Source organism: Rhinoderma darwinii, chromosome 1, assembly GCF_050947455.1.
Source record: "Rhinoderma darwinii isolate aRhiDar2 chromosome 1, aRhiDar2.hap1, whole genome shotgun sequence".
Lineage (NCBI taxonomy): Eukaryota > Metazoa > Chordata > Amphibia > Anura > Rhinodermatidae > Rhinoderma > Rhinoderma darwinii.
Window position 1 is genome coordinate 39737220 of NC_134687.1, and position 19069 is coordinate 39756288.

At 42.5% G+C, this 19069-nt stretch overlaps 1 protein-coding gene across 7 annotated transcripts in view; it reads left to right on the forward strand.

The window, feature by feature from the left end:
* Window positions 1-19069, forward strand: part of JAKMIP1 (janus kinase and microtubule interacting protein 1) — a 148217-nt gene that overhangs the window by 15382 nt on the left and 113766 nt on the right. The window contains exon 1 of one of the 7 annotated variants that reach the window (XM_075857912.1): window positions 16143-16229. The exons of the other annotated variants lie outside the window; for them this stretch is intronic. The gene's annotated coding sequence lies outside the window, so the exon portion shown is untranslated. Of the gene's footprint in view, window positions 1-16142; window positions 16230-19069 lie in introns of those variants that run through there. 7 annotated transcript variants of the gene reach the window in all.

Below are 19069 nucleotides of genomic sequence, written 5' to 3' on the forward strand. Positions count from 1 at the left end.
TGAAAAATATAGTGCTTTTTTTTTTTACAGGTCAAGCATGTAAAATAAATGTCTTTCACCTGTAAAAAACGCATGGACAAATACCACACCTTAAAACCGCAGCAATTTGTTGTAAAACCACATGCGTCCAAAAATGACTCATATAAACATGGTGCGCTCAAATCGCGGTTCTTTACCGAGATTACCGTAAAGATGTAGTGAATTTTGCAAAATCCCGGGCAATAAACCGCAATTTGACCACATTGTGGGAACACCGCTTAATTCTTGATCGCTCCTGGTTTTAGTTGAATAAAAAAAGAAGGGTGCATTAACATGAGTTGTTTTTTGGCTACGATTATGAAAATCGGGCCAAAACCAAAATGTACTCTCTTTAATGCACCCAAAAAAACACTTAAAAACCAGTGCACCAACTCTGCAGGGTGTGAACCCGGCCTCAGGATAGTTCCCCTTTAGGCTATGTTCACACGGAGTATTTTGCAGGAGGAATATCTGCCTCAAAATTCCGTTTGGAAGTTTGAGGCAGATTTTCCTCTCCCTGTACGCCGATTTTCGCAGCGATTTTCGCCCGCGGCCATTGAGCGCCACGGGCATAAAACCCCGCGAAATACGCTTTCTCTGCCTCCCATTGAAGTCAATGGGAGGTCAGAGGCGGAAACGCCCGAAGATAGGGCATGTCGCTTCTTTTTCCCGCGAAGCAGTTTTACTGCTCACAGGAAAAAGACGCCGATGCCTCCCATTTAAATCAATGGGAGGCGTTTTCGGGCTGTTTTTGCCGAGTTTTGCGACGCGGTTTCCGCATCAAAAAACTCGGCAAAATACTCCGTGTGAACATAGCCTTAACTTGTCTGAGTGAGTCCTGACAGGAGAACTGGTGTCAGGTGTGTGAGCTCAGTGTTTATCCAGGAGGGGATGGACGTGGCTGAGCATTAGAGCACAGGGTTGGAAGGTAAGGGTGCGTGTGTGATTACAACATGCGCACATTGTGGAATTTAATGCAGAAAATATACATCAAAACTGCAGATAGACGCAGTTAAAATGTTAAAATCTTCAATACAAGTAATTTTACGTGTGGAAAAACTCTGCAACGTGCAGATGAGAATAATTGAAGTCTCTTTTACTTTGCTGGTATTGTATTAGGCTGCGGATTTGCCACAGGAATATCTGCGCGGGCAATCTGCCCGTATTCTGCATGCGGCCAATGTCTGTTTTCAGGGCTCTGTCTGCTGCTTATACGTTAAGGCCTCACGCACGTATTTGTTGGCCGATGTACGGTCGCTAATGGTGGATCTGTGAAACACGGACCGCAAACGGATGGCTTCTATGTGCAGTCCGTCGTTTCAACGGACCAAATGAATGAAATGGCGGGGACTGTTCCGTCAAAAACAGACAGGAGTAGGACCTGTACTATTTTTGGCGCAACGGCCACACGGTTCCGTTATAACAGAAGTGTACGTGGCCCCGTAGTAATGAATGTGTTAGGGTGCTATCCGTTAAAAAACAAACAAACGGATAGCACCCTGAAGAAAACTACTGAAGTGGGCATGAGGTAAAATATACAAGGATTCGCATGGTGTCCTCACGGTTGTGCTGTCTCTGGTAACGTCCTCCTGGGCTATTACTGAATCTTTTTTCACGTTAGTTTTGTTGAGTTCTGATTTTTTTTTATTTTTAATTATAGTAAAATTAGAATTGTAGAAATGTACATTTGGGTGTTAGATCTCTGTATGTATTTTTTAATGTTTTTTGTAATGGTATATTTGCATTACTTTTTTTTATTTTTATTTTTCCCTTAGACCTTATTTACATGAACAACGTTTTTTGCGCGTTGCAGTTCCGTGTGTCAAGTGTTTGGTGCATGGCTGCGTGTTTTTCACGCATATGCCATCTTTATGACGCACGGTTTTGAGGTTTAGAAAAATAAATGAAGGTGGTTTTATTTTTCCCTTCATTTCTTGATCATCTGCTGCGCGTGTTTTTCACACACACATTGACTTCAATGGGTTCGTGATGCGCAAAAAACGCACAAGTATAGGACATGTCGTGAGTTTCGCGCAGCGGACACGCGCTGCATGAAAAACACAGAATGTCCCCATTGCCTTACATAGGTCCGTGCGACGCGCGTGATTTTCACACGCATATCACAGACGTGAACTACACTCGTGTAAATCAGGCCTTAGGCTGAGTTCACACTGAGTTTTTTTGCAGGAGTAAAATTCGGCCTCAAAATTCCGTTTGGAATTGAGGCTGATTTTGATCTGCCTGCACGCGGTTTGCCGCGATTTTCGCTCGCGCCCATTCAGTGCCACGGGCAAAAACGCAGCGAAATACGCCTTTCAGAGGCGTAAACGCCTGAAGATAGGGCATGACGCTTTTTACCGTTCGCGCTAAAAAAAAGCGTCCGCCTCCCATTGAAATCAATGGGAGGCGTTTTCTGACGTTTTTTGGCACGGTTTCCGCGTCAAAAAACTCTGTGTGAACAGGGCCTTATTCGCTGCAAAACCGCAACGTTTTACATTAACTACAAAAAAATAAATAAAAACTTCCTGTAAGTTTACCCGAACTACAGCAGCTTATATCCATACATTATTCAATAAGGCAGGAGGCTACACTATGATTGCAACCGCAAGATTTTCTTATGAGTGACCATCGCAAAATAGGCAACCTAGTCAGAAGGCCGGATGCCATCCTGTTTCTCAACATTGAAGTTTAATTATTCGTAACTCGTACGGCTCACGTTTTCACGGATCCCCATAGACTTGAGTCTATGGAGGGATCCTTGAAAACGCAACAAAATAGGACATGTTCTATTTTCCGACGGACCCTTCACACGGTCCATTGAAACAAAGGCCGTGTGTACGGCCCCATTGAAATACGTGCGTCCGTGTGACGGCCGTTGTTTTAACGTCCGTCACATGGATGTATTCTAGGTTCGTCTGAATAAGGCCTAAGACTGTATTCACATGTTGAATTTTATAAAACATAGTTTTTGCCGTGATTTTGCAACCGTCACTTGTGAATACATCCTAAGCGTATATTCACACGCTGCAGATTTATTAAAAACATTTCTGCTATTAGAATTTGTTCCATACATGTGAATGGCGTTGGTTCTGCAGCACGTGCATGGATTTCTGTCAACCCCATTCAGGTAAATGGACCGTCACAAAAATGTTTGCAACAAATCTGCCGTGGCCCGTGTGCCAACATCACCTAAGGTTCGGATCACACATGGTTTTGTGGAAGTTTTGGGCTCCGTTTTTTTTTAAGCCAAACACAAGAATGAACAAAAGAAAAAGATGCATCAGTCTTTTCTTCATATTTTTTTTTTCTTCCTTTTTGGATCCGCTTCCATCTTTGGTTCAAAAGAGTGAGGCAAAAACTGCATCAAACTGTGTGTGTGATTAAAAATGTCAATGATGCCAATTCTAGATCACCGGCACTCAAATATATATCTCCCAGGTGATTAATGTATTTGACGGTAAAATCCTTTTTATGTTTGGATTTCTCTGCCGATTGACTTGTAGTTTAAAGAGAAAAAAATTCCCATTCGCTTTTTTTGCCCAATAGCGACGCAGATGACACTACGCAGTACCATCTAAACATCGGTATCCACAGGTTAACCTGCCAAACATACTCTGCACTTGTGTGCTCCGAAAAAACGTATTAAAACATTAGTTTACGTACAAGAATAAAGCCTCACAGTTGCCTGGGGCAACTCCAGTAGGGCAGAAATGGAAGGAGTTCACCCTACAGCAGTGCCATCAAAGAGTCACTGAACATTCAGACCCATCTAATGTCATTTTTTCTATTTTTGGCCTTTTCCCATGATGTAAACTGTAACTATTCTGAGAACATAAAAGCCCTTCACCTGCCACTTTGTATAATTTGTCTAAATTCTGTTTGTCTATTACAGAGTTATTCCGTCCAGTCTCCTTTAATCCTCTGCCAGCCGCCATTTATAGGATAAAAGGACTGAAGATTAAAAATTTAAAAAAAAAGCAGTAATAATTCTTCCGCAATGAATCCTTTCGGCAGCACCCGAGTTAATAGTTTAATTGACCATTTTAAATCTTCTGCTTATAACCAATATAAGCGAGACTACCAGATGGTACTTCAGGTGTAACGAGAATATGGGCACAACGGAGACATAAAAGTTGTATTCAGATGTCACTCAATGTGCTTAGAAATTCCCAAGTGGCAACTAACATTTTGGGTCAATCTCCATTGATGTTTATGGAAGGTCTGTTGGATCCAAAAATGTGCAGTTATTTGTGTCCTCTCCCTACCCCCTATTTCTACTATTCAATGCTGATATGGGTTGGTATAACTTTACAGACAATTCCTTTAATCTGGCATCAATGGGACCTGGTTGGTGCCAGTTTATCAAATATCTTGGATTATCAAATGTTCATAGAAACGTGTATAATTCTTTCTTTTTTTTTTAATGAAAAACGGTAATATCCTAATTGGTTCTCTTTGGTTGCCTTCCGTTTCTGTCACCATTGATATCATTGCTAATGGTTTCCGTTTGTCACCATTCCGGCAGGTTTCTGTTTTTCAGTCGACTGCGCTATTGATTCCATCGGAAAAACGGAAACCTGCCGGAATGGTGACTAACGGAAACCATTAGCAATGATTCAGTCACCATTGATATCGATGGAGACGGAAACGGAAGCTGAGGTTTCAGTTTGACTTTCCGTAGCGGGGTTCACCCGACGGAAACTTCCAACGGAACCCCGGAACGGAAAGCCAACGCTGATGTGAACAGGCCCTAAGATTGGCGTTCCTATCAATTCACCTCTCTTCCGTCAGAAGAAGAGCAGATTGATACAGTAAACGGAAAGCAAACTGTTCCATTAGAATTACCGTTGATTTCAATGGCAATTCTTTGGTATCCGTTGCTTTCCGCCTGTCTCCGTTCGTTAGGTTTCCGTTTTTTTTTTGGTTTTTTTAATGGAAACAAACGTGCAGTCTGTAGAACTTTTTGTTTCCGTTCAAAAAAACAGAAACCTAGAGAACGCTACAAACGGAAAGCAACTGATACAAAAGAATTACCATTCAAATTAATTGTAATTCTATCGGAACCGTTGCTTTCCGTTTACTGTATCGTTCCTCTCCTCCTCTGACGGAAGGCAGGTAAAGAAAGAAGCCTTATAAATAGTGGGAAGAAGAATTAAAAGGCTCCATGACAATGACTTGCCAATCCTTTATTATTTTTGGGGCAAAGGCCCTTTAAGAAAAGGGTTGGCAAGTCAAAAGGGTTTTTAGGGATTAGAAAGAAGGGTCTGTATTTTTTTTTTGCAACTCACCCCCACCCCCCTTTTTAGTTATTGTAAAACAAGACACAGCCCATAAGAGCTGGCCCTCTTCTAGCCCTTTAATTTCATGATTCTTTTATTAACGTACGTATTCTACAAAGCTGTTCAACATAATCAAACCAGTCAGTATAAACTCTAAAAATGTCTATAGGCGAGTTTGCTGTTGCTTTTTAGTGCGGATCCTGAATTTTAAATCTTTGACCCTTTACAGTACATTACATGGTGGTAGGATTTTGAAAACCCTATTTGCGAGTTGAAAAAAATTTGTGTGGATTTTCAAATCCGCAGCGTGCCAATTCTGTTGCGCTATTCTGTTGCAGAATGTTCACACGGCAGCGTCCGTTACGGCTGAAATTATGGAGCTGTTTTCAGGAGAAAACGGCACCGGAATTTCAGACGTAATGGCATGTGCAGGCGTCTTTCGCTGCGTCCATTACGGACATAATTGGAGCTGTTTTTCCATGGAGTCAAGGGAAAACGGCTCCATTTACGTCTGAAGTGACAGGCACTTCTTTGACGCGTGCGTCTTTTTTTACGCGCCGCCTTTTGACAGCGGCGCGTAAAAAAAATGACCGGCACAGAACATCGTAAAGCCCATTCAAATGAATGTTTGCCGACGCTTTTGAGCCGCATTTTCGGATGTAATTCGGGGTTAAAACGCCCGAATTACGTCCGTAAATTAGGGTGTGTGAACATACCCTTACCCCGACCATTGTCCTGGTGACGCGTCCCTCCGTGGCTGTCCGGACCGACCTCCCTGGATGACTCTAAAGCCCATGTGACCGCTGCAGCCTGTGATTTGCTACAGCGGTCAAATGGAATGAAGTGTCATCCCAGGAAGCCGAACTAGAGGAAGAAGCAGGGAGTTCTGGGTAAGTTGAGATTTTTGCAGCGGAATTGCTGTGATTCCGCTGCAAAAGTCGCAACGCTTGACTTTCTGTTGCGGGTTTTGCATCCCCATGAGTTCAATGGGGGAAAAGCAACTAAAACGCAGAATAAATTGACATGCTGCGGATTTAAAAAAAAAAAAAAAAATTCTAAATTTCATCCACTTTGCTGCTGCTTAAATGCTGCAGAATTTCCGCTGTGGAAATTTCTGAGTGTTTACGCTACGTGGGTGTGTTTACATGTACAAGTGCTGCGCAGACAAAACCTTGTTAAGGCCAGGATCACACACCGTTTTGATGCAGTTGTTGGCTGAATTTTTTGAGCCAAAGCCAGAAGTGGATCCTAAACGAGGGAAAGGTATAAAGAAAAGACTGATGCTTCTCCTTCCTTTTTGTGTCCACTTCTGTGTTTGGCTCAAAAGCTGAGCTAAAAACTGCATCAAAACTGTGTGTGATCTTGGCTTTAGGGTATATTCACATAGTGCAGTTTTTTTGAAGCCACAACCAGAAGTAGAATCTTTCCTATATGCTTCCACTCCTGCTTGTGGCTTCAAAAACTGCTCCAGAACTGCGCTGTGTGAGTAAGGCCTTCATCTGTAAATAGAAGTCCTTTTTTTTTTTTTTTTTTTTTTTTTATAGTTTTCTATTCATATCTGATAATCCAGCACCTAAATTACAACCTTACCTTAAAAACGTATGCCCTGCAAGCAATAAAAAGCGTGCAATCTCCTGTCCATGCAGAGCGTTTTGACCAGGTGTCCCATTGATGACCCTCTACATGAGTCACCGGCATGGGGAGAGATAATCGTATGCAGTTTCTCCAAACTTCATCAATTTGCTTTGTTTTATTGCCCCATTAAGTCTCAGATGGATTTAGTATTTTAGACACGCTCCTTGGCAGCGCTCTTCTATTTAGGTCAGTACTCTGTTGGCATCGCGCTGTCTGTTTTGGCAAGTGTCACTGGAGGCCTCAAATGGGCAAGACAATTCAATTTTGCTTTCCTTGTTTCCTCCTGGAGAGAACCCTTGCCAGTCAATGGTAGCTGCAAATCTAGCGCAATATCTCATTGAAACATGAATTAAAGGGCCGGGTACTGTTTACTGCAGATCAGGAGTCTCTAATGGGTTCTGCAATATGACAGACGGATGCAGACGACTACCTCACTCATATAGAGAAAATTACACGCAACGTTTTCTGATGTCTATGCTCCCATTGGGGTTGTCCTCCAAATTTCCTTAAATGGCATACTGCGATACTGGATCGGGGAACGTATCGCTACATAGCAAGGCAGATTTGCCGTTCGTAACTTTGGGAAAGGAGGAGTTGTCGGGAAGTAATATGGCACGTCTCCGCTTCTCCAGAAACGGCTGGCAGTCCTCTTTGGGTAATGTCCTGTTTGTAGAACTAGTTCTATGGTGGAGAAGGAAAAAAGAAACACCCCAGGGCCATTCGGATTATTTGTCTCGGTTTATTTACAGCTATTATCTGATGATCTTTTCTCACAGTGGCTTAGTAATCTGTACTTTATAATCATTTTGTCCTTGCTGTCGTGGAAATCCGCTCTCCATGTACTGACTTCTTGATGAACCTGTGATGGGCTTGTGTTCATACGCAGCAGCCAATCTGAAGAGGCAGAGCTGCAGTGTGGAGACCAGCTGCCTGATCCAATGATCAGACTGGAGGTGGATTTCAGACTACCTCCAACCCCCTGAAAGCACTGTAGCGAAGATGTAGTCATAGATGACAGTTTTGCCCTTAGGGAGCAGTCACTCGTGGCGGATTTTGTTGCAGAAAGGGTACGCCTCAGATTTTCAAAGCAGCAATTCTTATTTCACTGATTTTTCACCATTTTTTTTTCTTTTTATCACCAGTTTAATCCTTTAGTGAATCTCCACTTTTTAACACCATTTAAAGAGAACCTTTCACTTGGTCATATAAGTTGAACTGTTATCTGACCGGAATAGCCCTGTCTCCCTGATTCCAGCCCTTTTTTTTTTTTCTCCCCCCCCCCCCCCTAGAGAACTACCCCCACCATTGCAGAGATATGGCCCACTGTGAGGGTATGTTCACACGGCAGCGTCCGATACGGCTGAAATTCTGAAATTACGGAGCTGTTTTCAGGAGAAAACAGCTCCTGAATTTCAGACGTAATGGCATGTGCAGGCGTTTTTCGCAGCGTCAATTACGGACGTAATTGGAGCTGTTTTTCCATTGTGTCAATGGAAAACGGCTCCAATTACGTCTCAAGATGTGACATGCACTTTGTGAAAGTGATTAGAATATGTTTTAAAGATAACATTTTGCATGGACTCCATTTTGTATGGTAGGCGTCCATTTTGGATCATTGGAATCCATCTTTTGGCCTGAAGGAGCCATCTTGAGATTAATAAGTAAAAAGTAATATGTCAGCAGATGTCCTGAAGCAATTCTATGTTATGTGTTCTTGAATTGAATGTTTTATTACTCTTGTAAGGAGCAGATCAAATAGCCTTGGCCGAATGAACAATGACATTGTTTACCATGAGGGAAGGGGATTTAAACTTATCTGCAGTCTCCATTCTCTAGTGAGATAAGGAGACAAATTAACTTGTGTCTCTGAAATGTGTGTCTTCTCCATGGGACAAGGTTCAGGCCACCTGGGGCTTGGAGGGTGAAGAATTATTATAATGCATTGAAATATTCTCATTGGCTGAATCAGAGTCATTATCATATTGTAGATGATTGGCTGAAACCAAAGCCTACACCTTTCCTGTCATTATACTTATATACTTGTTTGGATCAATAAAGATCAGAGAAGGATTTTGAGCATACAAGCATGGTCTCTTGTGTCATCTTTTCTCTCAGATATATATATCTATTACCTATGATTTGGAAGCTGGATAAATCACTGGAGGGCGGGTATCGGTTGACATACCCATTACAAATGTCAGTCTAATATATTTTGGCCCATGATTGCGTTAACACACTTCTTTGACACGGGCGTCTTTTTTACGCGCCGTCTTTTGACAGCGGCGCGTAAAAAAACTGATCGTCGGCACAGAACATCAAATGAATGGGCAGATGTTTGCCGACGCTTTCAACCTCCAAGAGGTCCTTTAACACTGTCGTTTTTAGGTAAAAAAATTCTGAGCTGATTCATTTCTTAAATACACCCACATTTTTCAAACAACGTATTCTAATCTAATAGTATACCTGATATAGATCAACTTTGTAGTTTACTTAATTTTAACATTTTGTAGTTTTATCCATGAAAATTATGTGTGAAGTTACTACCACTAGGTGTCTCACTTCCTATAATTTGCTGTCCACCCCCTGTCGTCAAGCAAAATCCATCCCTAGTTACAGACAGACTGCAGAAGGGGTGTCTCTACTGCCTGCCAATACAAGTCTATGGAGAGGAGAGGGGTAAGCTGGAGCAGATTGACGGACGTGCTGCAGCTTCTGGCAAGTGTTAATGTTTCGCCCCAGTACACTGCTCCTTACTGCTGTAAATCTTCTCCACACTGCTCCACCACAATGCAGAGATAGACTATGTTCTTACGCTTAACAAAAAACGGCTGTAAAATACAGAGCGGTTTTCAAGGGAAAACCGACCCTGATTTTCAGCCGTTTTTTTTTTATGCATCAAGCGTTTTTTTTTTGTTTTTTTTTACAGCTGTTTTTCTATTGACCTAATGAAAAACTGCTCCAAAAACGTCTCAAGAAGGGACATGCACTTCTTTTTATGCGCCATTTTTTCCATTAAAATCAATGGGCAGGTGTTTGGAGGTGTTCAGCCTCCGTATTGTTGTTCATTTTTCGGGCGGCGTTTAAGGCCCAAAAAACAGCTGAAAATAGGCCATGTGAACATACCTTTACGCTGAGAGAGATAGGAGAGCTCTTCTCTATGTGCAGTGAATAGAAGACATGATAGCCATTAGGCTCCGCCCACTAGAACTGAGTACACCGAGAATTAGAGGGAGCCTGCACAGGAGAAAACTGCTAAATAATGAATACATGTCATATAATGGCCAGAAATAGTGTTGTTCCTCCTGTACACACACATGACCGCTTATTCTGAAAAGCTAAGATATATTTATAGCAGTTGAAGCTCATTTTTTCTGAACAGAGCTATAAAATTCCCTGCATAGCCATAGACGCATAACATTCAGGCTGTCTGCACCCGCCTGCTGCATGCTCTTTTATTATTGAGATCAATGTATAACCGTGTGCTCTCTGTTATGTTTTAAGGGCTAGTTCACACAGTATTCTGGCGCTGTTTTTGACACGGAAACTGCGTCGGAAGCCCGCCACAAGCGGGAAAAAGAAGAGACATGCCCTTCGGGCGTTTCCGTCTCTGACCTCCCATTGACATCAATGGGAGGCAGAGAAAGCGGTTTTCGCTGTGTTTTTTTGCCCACGGTGCTCAATGGTCACAGGCGAAAAATGCGGCAAATGTTCTGCTGGCAGGTCAAAATCTGCCTGCAAAGAAACTCCGTGTGAACAGGGCCTCAATCTACAGTATAATATCTATGGAGCTGATTTAGAGCTCTATATATCTGAAAAACAGAGCAATGACTACTATAAAGATATATTAACCCGTTAGTGACCGGCCCATAGACTTTTTACGTCGCGGCATCGGAGTAAGTAAACGGGGCAGGGAGCTGTCAAATCTGAGGGCTGAGGGCGTCCCTGCTCTGCCGGGTGAGATAGATATTAGTATCGATCTCACCCGTTTAACCTCTCAGATGCGGTGCTCAATAGCTAGCACCGCATCTGAGTGGTTTTGGAGAGAGGGAGGGAGCTCCCTCTCTCCCCCACCGACACCCGGCGATACGATCGCCGAGTGTCTGTGTCTAATAAAGGCCCCCAGGTCTGCCTGGAGCGACTGCCTGCTAGATCATGCCGCAGGCATGACCTAGCAGATGCCTGTCCGTTTTAAACGGACAGGCAGTAATACACCGCAATACAAAAGTATTGCAGTGTATTATAAGGGTATGTGCACACACACTAATTACGTCCGTAATTGACGGACGTATTTCGGCCGCAAGTAGTGGACCGAACACAGTACAGGGAGCCGGGCTCCTAGCATCATACTTATGTACGATGCTAGGTGTCCCTGCCTCTCCGTGGAACTGCTGTCCCGTACTGAAAACATGATTACAGTACGGGACAGTTGTCCAGCAGCGAGGCAGGGACTCCTAGCATCGTATATAACTATGATGCTAGGAGCCCGGCTCCCTGCACTGTGTTCGGTCCGGTACTTGCAGCCGAAATACGTCCGTCAATTACGGACGTAATTAGTGTGTGTGCACATACCCTAATAGTGATCGGAAGATCGCATAGTGAAGTCTCCTAGTGGGACTAGTAAAAAAGTTTAATAAAGTTAATTTAAAAACAAATGCGAAAAAAAAAAATGAAAAACCCAGCTTTTCCCCTTACAAACTGCTTTACTATTAAAAAACCAAAATAAAGTTAAAAAGTTACACATATTTGGTATCGCCGCGTCCGTAACGACCCCGACTATAAAGCTATTACATTACTTAACCCGCACGGTGAACGCCGTAAAAATTTTTTAATAAAAAACGACGGAAAAATTGCTGTTTTCTGTGAATCCTGACTTTAAAAAAATGTGATTAAAAAGTGATCAAAAAGTCGCATCTACTCAAAAATGGTACCAATAAAAACTACAAGTCGTCCCGCAAAAAAAAAAGCCCTCATACAACCGCATCGGCGAAAAAATAAAAACGTTACGGCTCTTCAAATATGGAGACACAAAAACAAATAATTTTGGAAAAAAAAAGCGTTTTTACTGTGTAAAAGTAGTAAAACATACAAAAACTATACAAATTTGGTATCGTTGTAATCGTAACAACCTGCTGAATAAAGTTATGGTGTTATTTATACCACACGGTAAGCGGCGTAGATTTAGGAAGCAAAAAAGAGTGGCAACATTTTCTATTCCCCAACCCCCCCCCCCCCCCCCCCCCCCCAAAATTTTTTTTTATAAAAGTTAATCTACAAATAATATGTACCTCAAAATGGTGCTATTAAAAAATACAACTTGTCCCGCAAAAAACAAGACCTTATACAGCTATGTCGACGCAAAAATAAAAGTTATAGCTCTTGGAATGCGACGATGGAAAAACGTAATAAATAGCTTAGTCATTAAGGTCTAAAATAGGCTGGTCATTAAGGGGTTAAGAAAATTATCCGCACCAAATTTTGGGCTCGTTTAGCTGAAAAGAACAAAAGGGTGGACATTGATTTTAAAATTGTAATTAATTTTAGAATCTATAGTCCTTAATGAATTGTCACCAGGTGACCGATGTGCATTGTGGGACCCGGCAGTAGCATAATTTTGCCTCATGTCACTCATGATGGTGAGTGGGACGGTTTATTTTTGTTTTGTTTTTTTATTACGTACCTTATTGATGTATATGTTAACCAGATGCCATAATAGCCCATGGGTGACGGATGCCACTGCTAAGCGTCCGTCACAGCCTCCGTTTACGTATGTGTTGAGAGCTCTTCCCGGTGTATACACTAAATGTATGGCAAAAACGTGATGTGAATTGGGCCTTGGAGTTAGACGAGCGCCTTACAGGTAATGTCCTTTTTTCTCAGGATAGGTCTCGAAGGAAGCTCCTGTTTAATAATCACACATCCTGAGCTTTAAAGGGGTTTTCCCATCAGGGACATTTATGGCATATCCACAGGATATGTCAGATGCGGGTCCCACCTATCTCTAGAACGGGGGCCGTATACCCCGTTCTACCGCTCTGTTCCAGCTGATTCCTGACCATGAAGAAAAAAACATCATAGCTCGCATGCTACGCGGTTTCCGTAACTGCCATTCACTACTCGGCGAGCTACAGTTTCTTTTTTTTCTTCATGGTCGTGGATCACACGCTTCAGCCACAACACAGAGCAGTAGAATGGGGTTTAGGGGGCCCCGTTCTAGAGATAGGTGCGGGTCCCAGAGGTGGTGCCCACATCTATCTGACATTTATGACATCTCCTGTGGATAAGTCATAAATGTCCCTGATGGGAAATCCCCTAAGAAAGGCTTAGTCTTCCCAGTTACTGGAAATGCACGGATTGATTTCTATAGCGACGGATGTGAGAAATGTCAAGCAGCGTAAATACCGGCCGTCTTTATTGCCCAGCTTGTCTTTTGCATTCTTAATTCTGCCAGTGGTGAGGAGAATAAATAATTCATAATAAAAGCTCTTGTTCCAGGAAGGTTTGTGTGAATGGCGATGGCTCCTCAAAGTAGGGCAAGCGTCGAGCCGTGCAAGTGTCCACATCTGGAAACTAAACCCACACCTGTGGGAACAGTGAATGAATCCTGTCTAAACACAAATAAGGACATCGGAATGTGCAGATGTAGCAGAGCCGGTGCCACTAATAGTGATGTGCTAAAATACAATAAAACATTGAGTTTTATTTAAAAAGAGAATGTAACTTTTTGAGCTACAGCTTCTATGTATCCTGGATACATATCCTGTATTTGCGGTCACAGACAAATCTGTCAGGTAAGTGGGACTGACGGCTTTGTTGAGCACTGGGCCGGCTTGTCGCTTACAAGCAGGATCCAGCTATTACTGATTTACATCCAAGTTCATGAACCTAGAATTCCCTTTTTCCCCTGCATTTTTGACAAAATAAAATGTAATATAAATGAAATAGTTAATGTGTGTAATATATATATATATATATATATATATATATATATACACACACACGGCACGTACTTAAAGTACAACGCCTCCCGCAAAAAACAAAGAAACAAAAAAACAAACAAAGCCTAATACAGCTACGTCAAACAAAAAATAAAAATAAAAACGTTATGACCGTTTGGATGCAAAGGGGAAACCTAAAATTGTCCCCATTTGTTTGGTTGGGGAAACGATTAAATAATATGCATAGAGGACTTGTTATAAAATATTGTTTAATGTTCTGTTTGTGACGCGTTTTTAGATCTGAATCGGGTCCTCCGTCAGGTACCCACTATAATCACCTGCCTGTTGACGGACCCGGCTGGCTTCTGAGACACGTTGCAATCCGTTCTCCTCACTCGGCGGTTCCGGCACATTGCAGTGGATTAGGCTTCTTTCACACTAACGTTAGAATACGTTTACCTCTCTTCCGTCAGGAAGAGAGGATCGTAAGATTAAACGGAAAGCAACGGTTCTGTTAGAATTAACATTGATTTCAAAGGTAATTCTTTTGTTTCAGTTTTCGTTTGTCTCCGTTCGCTTTTTTTTTTTTTTTTTTCACTGAAACAAAATTTCTGCAAGCTGCACTTTTGTTTCCGTCAAAAAATCTGGAAACCTAGCGAACGGAGACCAACAGAAAGCAACTGAAACATAAGAATTACCATTGAAAACAATGGTGACTCTAACGGAACCGTTGCTTTCCGTTTAATGTTTCGATCCTCTCTTCTCCTGACAGAAGAGGTAAACGTATACTAACGGTAGAGTGAACTTCGCCTTATATGTATTTAGAACTGCAATTCACAAAAATCACTTTAAATGGAATTTAAAAAAACAAAACATCCTCCAGAAATGACACCCATAATTTTTAAATCCTAAAAATGACTATTATGTAGAACTTTCTAAGTTCAATATCCCTCCCAACATCAACCATGTTTCTTGATATTTTTATTTTTATTTTTTTGAATCCGGTTTAAAATTCTGTGCTGATTAATTTCTTAATATATTCTTTTAGCAATAGGAGGTTTATTTTTCTGAGACAGAGCTCCAAATTCCCTGCAATGACATGACTTTAAAACTTTGCTCGCTAACACCGTAAGGCTTAGTTCACATCTGCGTCGGGACTCCGTTCATGGGTTTCGTCTGAGCTTTCCGTCAGGGGAACCAATGAACGGAATCCAAACGGAAACCATAGGCTTCCATTTGCGTCACCATTGATTTCAGACGTGTCTGGTGCATATGGTTTCCGTTTGTCACCGTTGTGTAATGGTTCCGTTGTTTTGACGGAATTAATACTGTAGTCGACTGCGCTATTCATTCCGTCAAAACGACGGAACCCTTACACAATGGTGACAAACAGAAACCATATGCACCAGATCCGTCACCTTTTGAAATCAATGGTAATGCAAACGGAAACCTATGGTTTCAGTTTGGATTCCCTTCATGGGTTCCCCTGACGGAAAACTCTGACGGCACATATGAACGGAGTCCCGACTCCGATGTGAACGAAGCCTAAGCAGTCAAAGGGGTCTTCTTATCGAACATTTATGACATATCCACAGGATATGTCATAAATGTCAGATAAGTGCGGGTCCCACCTCTGGGACCCGCACCGATCTCTAGAACGGGGCCCCCTAAACCCCATTCTAGTCTTGTGCTCACGCCGCCTCCCGGCCACTTACTGATTTAAATGGTCAGGAGTTGCAAAAAAAATAATAGAATGGAGTTTAGGGGGCCCCGTTCTAGAGATAATTGCAGGCCCCAGAGGTGGAAGATACCTGTAAATCTTTTTCTTCTCACTGATTATTTCATTTCTTGTAATTAATAATCTTTCTTTCCTTGCTCTAGTGGAAATCATCTTCTCCATACTGTTATTTTCAGGTGAGCTTGTGGTTCTTATTACAGTAGCCAGTTTGAACAAGCAAAGCTGCAGTGTAAAGCAAACCAAGAAAGAGCAGCAGCTTGAGCCTCTGATGGGACTGTAGGTGGCTTTTAGACTACTTGGCTAATACAGACTCTGATCATAGCTGAACCCCAATGGAGCAGAGCTTAACCAGCAGCTAAGTTACTGTAAATCTGGCCCATTACACCCTATAGACGTGTTCTGCGTATATATTTCAGAAGAAATCAGGGAGGATCCTGGAGATCGGTTTCAGTAAAGACACTACACGTTGCTTATTGTTTAGGACAGGTTACTTTCACGTTGTCTGGCAGTGTCATACAGCAGCGAGCACGTGAGGCCTAGATGTACATGAAGAGGAAATACGGTGGTTTGCTGTATAGGAAGTGCTGACGACCTACAAGACGAAACTGTCATGAACGTACTGAGGTAGGATGGAGTCTACACCCTCAATAGTGCAACAATGAAAAGCGGTAATACAGGGCATGTTTCAAGGGTTAATAATATTATAAACGATACTAGTATTATCGTCTTTAATGCTGTAAAACCGTTGCCATAGATTTATAGTAATTTATATATGTTCCTACAAATATCCCAATGTAACAGATCTACTTTTGGATGTTTTGTATAATCGAATTTCAACTTATTTTGACCTCTCCTTTCAATGTGTTATGGTGTTTTTGTTTTTCATCATCTTATTGACTGCAGTGTTTTGTATAGTGGAAGCTGCATGTAGGATGTTCTTTGTATTGTTTACTGGAAACTGGTCACCAGGGGGCAGTGTTTGATTTGTTTACTGGTCACTAGGATGGTCTCTACACAGACTAATGGCCCTTTTACACGGGGCAATTATCGGGCAAGCGAGGATTCACGGAACGCTCGTTGCTGATAATTGCCCTCGCAACGATCAGCCGATGCAGCAAACATTTGTTCATCGGCTGATCGTATAGTTTCAGCAGCCTAAAATATTATTGTTGTCGGCAGCACATCTCCCTGTGTAAGCCGGGGGACGTGCTGCCGACATGATAGAAATAGATGGGGACGAGCGATCGGAGTAATGAGCAGTCGTCCCCATACATAGCTCCTTGTGAAAGAAGCAAACGTTGATCGGCGCTCGTTGTTACAGGCAAAATGGGCTGGAGTAAAAAGAGGCGTAGCTAGGTTCTCCAGCACCCGGGGCAAAGATTCAGTTTGGCGCCCCCCCCCCCACCAACCTCTTTCCCGACTTCTCCTCCCCCCTCGCCATGTTTGTTTTCTCTACCAATCAATGACGTGTCATTTCTTTTTATGTAACTCGAGCATAAAAACTTTTGTACGTTTTACAAGCAATATAGTTCTATACACATCACCAGAACCAAGCTCAGTACATAAAGACAACACCAGAACCAAGCTCAGTATATATATACAGCACCAGAACCAAGCTCAGTACATAAAGACAACACCAGAACCAAGCTCAGTACATGAATACAACACCAGAACCAAGCTCAGTACATATATACAGCACCAGAACCAAGCTCAGTACATGAATACAACACCAGAACCAAGCTCAGTACATATATACAGCACCAGAACCAAGCTCAGTACATAAATACAACACCAGCACAAATACAGCTCAAGTTAGTGCAACCCCTGACGTATATGTTTGCACTAATTTGTTTCCAGCTCCCAGCACGGCCCGAACAATGATAAGGGTATGCTGGGAGTTGCGGTTTCACAAAAAATAAATCCTATCATAATCATACCACCCATCTCGCTGCAGATCATACAGTGACTACATTACTGATTTAGAGTCAGAATAAAAATTTACATTAAGTGACTCACCGGTGACGTCTCGGATTCTAGTTCTTTTTCTCCATCCGGTCCAGACCTCTTTGATGACTTCTCCCGGTCACAGGCCATTTCTGCAGTTTGCCGCTCTGATGTCTTCAGCTTCTCACTTTTCCAACATTTCTACACCTATAAACAAAGATAAAGTTCTCATTATACCACACACTATGCCCCTTAATATAATGGCTCCTTACACTGCACCTCTAATTATAATAGCACCATACACTGTGTCACCCACACACATTGTGCCCCCTGTAGATAGTGCCTGCCATAGAGCCCCCCTGTAGATAGAGACGCCTGTATATAGTGCTCCACAGATAGCCCACCCCTGTATATTGTGCTCCATAGATAGCCCCCTGTAGATATAGCCCACCTGTGTGTGTGTGTGTATATATATATATATATAGCCCACTCCTATATATAGCCACCCTGTAGATATAGCCCCACACTTTGTTATTTTATCGTAATAAAAAAAACACAAAAAACGATTCAAGCTCGCCTTAATCCCGTTCCCGTGCTGTCTGGCAGAAATGGAGACCTGCTCTCTTCTGCGCAGGTCTCCTAGGGTTGAACTGGGAATGACGTTCCCTGTCATTCAACCCCTTTCAATTACACAAGCGGCCGCTTCACTTGTAGAAAGGCGCTGAATGGCCGGGCATTATAGACGCAGGTACAATTATAGTGCTGGAGGGAGTGGCGCTGGCGCCCCCCCCTCTAAGTTGCGCCTGGGGCACATGCCCCGCCTGCCCCCCCCTAGTTACGCCCCTGCCTTAGGGGCCAGGTAGGTATGTTAAAGGGATTGCATGCTTCAACACATTCTGGACTCGTAGCTGGAGTAAATGGCCTGGTCTTGGTCATACACTGCCGTTCTAGAATGAATAGGGCACATAGAAAATCTAGGAGTGGGTCCCCTCCACCCTGTTGACAATCACTAGATGGAAAGTAGTAAGGGATCATGTACTTGAGCATATTCAGGATCCGTGTTATACGGCCCCCGAATACGCAGACTAGTATTCTATGACCCTATATGGAACCTCCTTGTGCTCGATGCCCCCAATTTCCTGTACCTGCCTGTGTACGTCCCTACCGTCATAAAGGATATAGAAACCTTTCCATGTCGCCTCTGTATATTTCAAGCAAAGGCCATGTGGTACCTGTGCATTGTAAATCTGGATTTCCTATCCAATCCAAATTGAAGTAAATGTTCCCGGCATCAACTGGAATCTCAAGTGTCTATAACGGTAAATAAAGCCGGAAGATCAGGAGCGGAGTATGTTGTGGCAGATAGATGGGTTCCCATTTGAAGGACTATGGGTAGTATTTTGCTTCAAACATAAATCCTGCATAGTACTGGGATAGGTATCTAGCGGTCCTAACATCCGGTCCCAATACTATAATAAAAATGTCATATGTGAACATCTCATGCGCTTTTCTTCTGGAAT